Consider the following 7350-nt stretch of genomic DNA (forward strand, 5'->3'; position numbering starts at 1 on the left):
TGATGGGTTCAACAGTAACTGATGGGTTCAACAGTAACTGATGGGTTCAACAGTAACTGATGGGTTCAACAGTAACTGATGGGTTCAAGTAATGATGGGTTCAACAGTAACTGATGGGTTCAACAGTAACTGATGGGTTCAACAGTAACTGATGGGTTCAACAGTAACTGATGGGTTCAACAGTAACTGATGGGTTCAACAGTAACTGATGGGTTAACAGTAACTGATGGGTTCAACAGTAACTGATGGGTTCAACAGTAACTGATGGGTTCATGGGTAGTAACTGACTGGGTTCAACAGTAACTGATGGGGGTGATGGGTTCAACAGTAACTGATGGGTTCAGTAACTGATGGGTAGTAACTGATGGGTTCAACAGTAACTGATGGGTTCAACAGTAACTGATGGGTTCAACAGTTGATGGGTTCAACAGTAACTGATGGGTTCAACAGTAACTGATGGGTTCAACAGTAACTGATGGGTTCAACAGTAACTGATGGGTTCAACAGTAACTGATGGGTTCAGTAAACAGTAACTGATGGGTTCAACAGTAACTGATGGGTTCAACAGTAACTGATGGGTTCAACAGTAACTGATGGGTTCAACAGTAACTGATGGGTTCAACAGTAACTGATGGGTTCAGTAGTAACTGATGGGTTCAACAGTAACTGATGGGTTCAACAGTAACTGATGGGTTCAACAGTAACTGATGGGTTCAACAGTAACTGATGGGTTCAGTAGTAACTGATGGGTTCAGTAGTAACTGATGGGTTCAACAGTAACTGATGGGTTCAACAGTAACTGATGGGTTCAGTAGTAACTGATGGGTTCAACAGTAACTGATGGGTTCAGTAGTAACTGATGGGTTCAACAGTAACTGATGGGTTCAACAGTAACTGATGGGTTCAACAGTAACTGATGGGTTCAACAGTAACTGATGGGTTCAACAGTAACTGATGGGTTCAACAGTAACTGATGGGTTCAACAGTAACTGATGGGTTCAACAGTAACTGATGGGTTCAACAGTAACTGATGGGTTCAACAGTAACTGATGGGTTCAACAGTAACTGATGGGTTCAGTAGTAACTGATGGGTTCAACAGTAACTGATGGGTTCAGTAGTAACTGATGGGTTCAACAGTAACTGATGGGTTCAACAGTAACTGATGGGTTCATGGGTTCAGTAACTGATGGGTTCAACAGTAACTGATGGGTTCAACAGTAACTGATGGGTTCAACAGTAACTGATGGGTTCAACAGTAACTGATGGGTTCAACAGTAACTGATGGGTTCAACAGTAACTGATGGGTTCAACAGTAACTGATGGGTTCAACAGTAACTGATGGGTTCAACAGTAACTGATGGGTTCAACAGTAACTGATGGGTTCAACAGTAACTGATGGGTTCAACAGTAACTGATGGGTTCAACAGTAACTGATGGGTTCAACAGTAACTGATGGGTTCAACAGTAACTGATGGGTTCAACAGTAACTGATGGGTTCAACACAGTAACTGATGGGTTCAACTGAGTTAACTGATGGGTTCAACAGTAACTGATGGGTTCAGTAACTGAACAGTAACTGATGGGTTCAACAGTAACTGATGGGTTCAACAGTAACTGATGGGTTCAACAGTAACTGACAGTAACTGATGGGTTCAACAGTAACTGATGGGTTCAGTAACTGAGTAACTGATGGGTTCAACAGTAACTGATGGGTTCAGTAACAGTAACTGATGGGTTTAACTAGATGTGGGTTCAACAGTAACTGATGGGTTCCACCCCCTGATGGGCAGTCTGGGTTCAGAGGGATGGGTTGTAGACTGATGGGTTCAACAGTAACTGATGGGTTCAACAGTAACTGATGGGTTCAGTTATTTCCTAACAGTCATTAACTGAGTGGGCAGCAGAGCCTTTGGAGCCAGAGACAGATAAACATAGATATGGCCAGCTTTACAAGTGGTACACTATTCCCTATTTAGTGCACTACTTTTGACCAGAAGCCTATGGGGCTAGTAGTGCACTACTTTTGACCAGAAGCCTATGGGGCTAGTAGTGCACTACTTTTGACCAGAAGCCTATGGGGCTAGTAGTGCACTAGATAGGGAATAGGGTGCCATTTGGGACACGTATGACTGTGAATGGAGGCTCATTACAACACATCAGTGTTCTGTTACCCAGAGTTCCACATGGTTGCTGAACGGAGCAGAGCAGGGAAGCAGTGCATTGTGGGGTTAATGATATGGAATGAGAGGGAAACACAACACACCAACACCTTTCTTTCTCCCTCTCTCCCTCTCCTTTTCTCTCTCTCTCTCTCTCTCTCTCTCTCTCTCTCTCTCTCTCTCTCTCTCTCTCTCTCTCTCTCTCTCTCTCTCTCTCTCTCTCTCTCTCTCTCTCTCTCTCTCTCTCTCTCTCTCTCTCTCTGTCTCTCTCTCTCTCTCTCTCTCTCTCTCTCTCTCTCTCTCTCTCTCCCTCTCTCTCTCTCCCTCTCTCTCTCTCTCTTCTCTCTCTGTCTCTCTCTCTCTCTCTCTCTCTCTCTCTCTCTCTCTCTGTCTCTCTCTCTCTCTCTCTCTCTCTCTCTCTCTCTTCTCTCTCTTTCCCAGTCTCTCTTTTCTCTCTCTCTCCTTTCTCTCTCTGTCTCTCTGTCTCTCTCTCTCTCTCTGTCTCTCTCTCTCTCTCTCTCTCTCTCTCAGTAACTTTAACATCTCTCTGTCATCTCTCGTCTACATCTCGTTCTCTCTCTCTCTCTCTCTCTCGAACTCTTCTCTCTCTAATTGATGGGTCAGAGCGACAGCAAGAAGAGTTACTCCGGCTGGTCCTTCTACTGGTCGTCTGTCCTTCATCATAACTCAGAGATGGTGGGCGTTCTGGTTCAACAGTCCACATGTTTATAGAGAAACACCGGAAGCAGATGGGCCAAGTCTCGCACCGAACTCACTCAAGAAATCAGCGTTCAGCCGTGCTCCTGGGTCTTACCGTTCTCCCAGTCTGATGGGTTCTCTCTGCTCCAGCATCCTGATGGGTTCTCTCCGAGGCGTTCAGCTCTCTGATTGCTCTCTCCCATGGGGGAAGGGGGTTCAACTCTCCTCTCTCTCTCCCGGGGACAGCCTCCGACCTCCCCATCTCTCACGCTCTCTCCCTCCTCTTTCTCTCTCGAGGGCCTCTCTAAGGCAATTTCGTCAAGGCTCTAACTGTGCTCAATTCAGCAGAGGGAGTTTCTACAGGGCGGTCTCTGGCCAATACCAAGGACTACGGCAAAGACGTTTCCTCTAGGAGAACCACGCCCTCTCCCTCTCTAGGGGCCTAGGAGATCATTGGATGGGAGATGGATGATGATAATGATGATGAGAGACAGTAGGGAGGAAGAGGCATTATGAACTTTGACCTCACTCTGCAACCTCCGGGGATAATTGGCACAAAGGGGTCTGAAATCTGACGTTGGAAACACCTAACCACAGATCTAGGATCAGATTCCTTTGAAACCCCTCTAACCTCATCCCCTAGTGGAGGGGGTCTCTCTCGTTCCTCTCGCCCAAACTCATCTCCCAGTGCAGGGGGCTACTCCCTTAACCTCATCCCCTAGTGCAGGGGGGCACTACCACTTAACCTCATCCCCTAGTGCTCTCTCTCTCTCTCAAAAGGGGGCACTACCACTTCACCTCATCCCCTAGTGGTGGGGGTGGGCACTCCACACCTCATCCCCGGAGTGCAGGGGGCCTACCAGTCTCCTCATCCCCTAGTGGAGGGGAACTCTATCAAGAAACCTCATCCCCTAGTGCAGGGGGGCACTACCCTTAACCTCATCCCCAGTGGAGGGGGGTGGGCACTACCACTTAACCTCATCCCCTAGTGCAGGGGGTTACACTACCCCTTAACCTCATCCCCTAGTGGAGGGGGGGCACTACCCCCGGACCTCATCCCCAGTGGAGGGGTGGGCTCAATTCAGAGAGGGAGTTTCTACCCCTCTAACCTCATCCCCTAGTGGAGGGGGGTAACTACCCCTTAACCTCATCCCCTAGTGGAGGGGGGCACTACCCCTAACCTCATCCCCTAGTGGAGGGGTGGGCACTACCCCTTAACCTCATCCCCTAGTGCAGGGGGGGCACTACCCCTCTAACCTCATCCCCTAGTGCAGGGGTGGGCACTACCCCTTAACCTCATCAGTGGAGGGGGCACTACCCCTTAACCTCATCCCCTAGTGGAGGGGGGGCACTACCCCTTAACCTCATCCCCTAGTGGAGGGGGGCACTATAACCTCATCCCCTAGTGCAGGGGGGCACTACCCCTTAACCTCATCCCCTAGTGGAGGGGTGGGCACTACCCCTTAACCTCATCCCCTAGTGGAGGGGGGCACTACCCCTTAACCTCATCCCCTAGTGGAGGGGGGGGCACTACCCCTTAACCTCATCCCCTAGTGCAGGGGGGCACTACCCCTTAACCTCATCCCCTAGTGGAGGGGGGGCACTACCCCTTAACCTCATCCCCTAGTGGAGGGGTGGGCACTACCCCTTAACCTCATCCCCTAGTGCAGGGGTGGGCACTACCCCTTAACCTCATCCCCTAGTGCAGGGGGGGGCACTACCCCTTAACCTCATCCCCTAGTGGAGGGGGGGGCACTACCCCTTAACCTCATCCCCTAGTGCAGGGGGGGGCACTACCCCTTAACCTCATCCCCTAGTGGAGGGGTGGGCACTACCCCTTAACCTCATCCCCTAGTGGAGGGGGGGCACTACCCCTTAACCTCATCCCCTAGTGGGGGGGGCACTACCCCTTAACCTCATCCCCTAGTGGAGGGGGGTAACTACCCCTTAACCTCATCCCCTAGTGGAGGGGGGGCACTACCCCTTAACCTCATCCCCTAGTGGAGGGGTGGGCACTACCCCTTAACCTCATCCCCTAGTGCAGGGGTGGGCACTACCCCTTAACCTCATCCCCTAGTGGAGGGGGGGCACTACCCCTTAACCTCATCCCCTAGTGGAGGGGGGGGCACTACCCCTTAACCTCATCCCCTAGTGGAGGGGGGGTGGGCACTACCCCTTAACCTCATCCCCTAGTGGAGGGGGGGCACTACCCTTAACCTCATCCCCTAGTGGAGGGGGGGCACTACCCCTTAACCTCATCCCCTAGTGGAGGGGGGGCACTACCCCTTAACCTCATCCCCTAGTGGAGGGGGGCACTACCCCTTAACCTCATCCCCTAGTGCAGGGGGGGCACTACCCCTTAACCTCATCCCCTAGTGAGGGGGGGCACTACCCTTAACCTCATCCCCTAGTGCAGGGGTGGGCACTACCCCATAACCTCATCCCCTAGTGCAGGGGTGGGCACTACCCCTTAACCTCATCCCCTAGTGCAGGGGGCACTACCCCTTAACCTCATCCCCTAGTGCAGGGGTGGACACTACCCCTTAACCTCATCCCCTAGTGGAGGGGTGGGCACTACCCCTTAACCTCATCCCCTAGTGCAGGGGTGGGCACTACCCCTTAACCTCATCCCCTAGTGCAGGGGTGGGCACTACCCCTTAACCTCATCCCCTAGTGCAGGGGGGCACTACCCCTTAATCTCATCCCCTAGTGCAGGGGTGGGCACTACCCCTTAACCTCATCCCCTAGTAGAGGGGGGGTGGGCACTACCCCTTAACCTCATCCTTTAGTGGAGGGGTGGGCACTACCCCTTAACCTCATCCCCTAGTGGAGGGGGGCGGTGGCACTAACCCTTAACCTCATCCTCTAGTGCAGGGGTGGGCACTACCCCCTAACCTCATCCTCTGTGCAGGGGGGCTGGGCACTACTGGTGAGTTGTACCAGAGGACTGTGAGTTGTTGCCATCCCCGTAGAGGACTGTGAGTTGTTGCCCCCTGTACTAGAGGAATGTGAGTTGCTGCCCACCCCCTGTACTAGAGGACTGTGAGTTCCTACCCACCCCCTGTACTAGAGGACTGTGAGTTGTTGCCCCCTGTACTAGAGGACTGTGAGTTTCTGCCCACCCCCTGTACTAGAGGACTGTGAGTTGTTGCCCACCCCCTGTACTAGAGGACTGTGAGTTGCTGCCCACCCCCTGTACTAGAGGACTGTGAGTTGTTGCCCACCCCCTGTACTAGAGGACTGTGAGTTGTTGCCCCCTGTACTAGAGGACTGTGAGTTGCTGCCCCCTGAACTAGAGGACTGTGAGTTGCTGCCCACCCCCTGTACTAGAGGACTCTGAGTTGCTGCCCCCTGTACTAGAGGACTGTGAGTTGTTGCCCACCCCTGTACTAGAGGACTGTGAGTTGTTGCCCACCCCTGTACTAGAGGACTGTGAGTTGTTGCCCCCTGTACTAGAGGACTGTGAGTTGCTGCCCCCTGCACTAGAGGACTGTGAGTTGTTGCCCACCCCCTGTACTAGAGGACTGTGAGTTGCTGCCCCCTGCACTAGAGGACTGTGAGTTGTTGCCCACCCCCTGTACTAGAGGACTGTGAGTTGCTGCCCACCCCCTGTACTAGAGGACTGTGAGTTGTTGCCCACCCCCTGTACTAGAGGACTGTGAGTTGTTGCCCACCCCCTGTACTAGAGGACTGTGAGTTGCTGCCCCCTGTACTAGAGGACTGTGAGTTGTTTCCCACCCCCTGTACTAGAGGACTGTGAGTTGTTGCCCATCCCCTGTACTAGAGGACTGTGAGTTGCTGCCCACCCCTGTACTAGAGCACTGTGTGTTGCTGCCCCCTGCACTAGAGGACTGTGAGTTGTTGCCCACCCTTGCACTAGAGGACTGTGAGTTGTTGCCCACCCACCGGACTAGAGGACTGTGAGTTGCTGCCGACTCCCTGCACTAGAGGACTGTGAGTTGCTGCCCACCCCCTGTACTAGAGCACTGTGAGTTGCTGCCCCCTATACTAGAGGACTGTGAGTTGCTGCCCACCCCCTGTACTAGAGGACTGTGAGTTGCTGCCCACCCCGTGTACTAGAGGACTGTGAGTTGCTGCCCCCTGTACTAGAGGACTGTGAGTTGCTGCCCCCTGTACTAGAGGACTGTTAGTTGCTGCCCACCCCCTGTACTAGAGGACTGTGAGTTGCTGCCCACCCCCTGTACTAGAGGACTGTGAGTTGCTGCCCCCTGCACTAGAGGACTGTGAGATGTTGCCCACCCCCTGTACTAGAGGACTGTGAGTTGCTGCCGACTCCCTGCACTAGAGGACTGTGAGTTGCTGCCCACCCCCTGTATTAGAGCACTGTGAGTTGCTGCCCCCTGCACTAGAGGACTGTGAGTTGTTGCCCCCTGTACTAGAGGACTGTGAATTTCTGCCCACCCCCTGTACTAGAGGACTGTGAGTTGTTGCCCACCCCTGTACTAGAGGACTGTGAGTTGCTGCCCACTC

The 7350-nt window shown here is 52.8% G+C and overlaps 1 long non-coding RNA gene across 3 annotated transcripts; it reads right to left on the reverse strand.

Annotated features, from left to right (window-relative positions):
* Nucleotides 1-4113: 4113 nt before the first annotated feature.
* On the reverse strand, nt 4114-5540 carry LOC127927643 (uncharacterized). 3 transcript variants are annotated; one of them, XR_008128272.1, is made up of 5 exons: nt 5408-5540; nt 5297-5334; nt 4887-4924; nt 4475-4550; nt 4114-4154 (listed from the first exon to the last, which is right to left on the reverse strand). It is a non-coding gene; the product is annotated as an uncharacterized LOC127927643 (long non-coding RNA). The 3 variants fall into 3 exon arrangements; XR_008128271.1 differs by having other exon boundaries at nt 4513-4550; nt 4849-4924; XR_008128273.1 differs by lacking the exon at nt 4475-4550 and having other exon boundaries at nt 4120-4154; nt 4849-4924.
* Between the last annotated feature and the right edge of the window lie 1810 nt (nt 5541-7350).

This window comes from Oncorhynchus keta, unplaced genomic scaffold, assembly GCF_023373465.1.
Source record: "Oncorhynchus keta strain PuntledgeMale-10-30-2019 unplaced genomic scaffold, Oket_V2 Un_scaffold_16189_pilon_pilon, whole genome shotgun sequence".
Classification (NCBI taxonomy): Eukaryota; Metazoa; Chordata; class Actinopteri; order Salmoniformes; family Salmonidae; genus Oncorhynchus; species Oncorhynchus keta.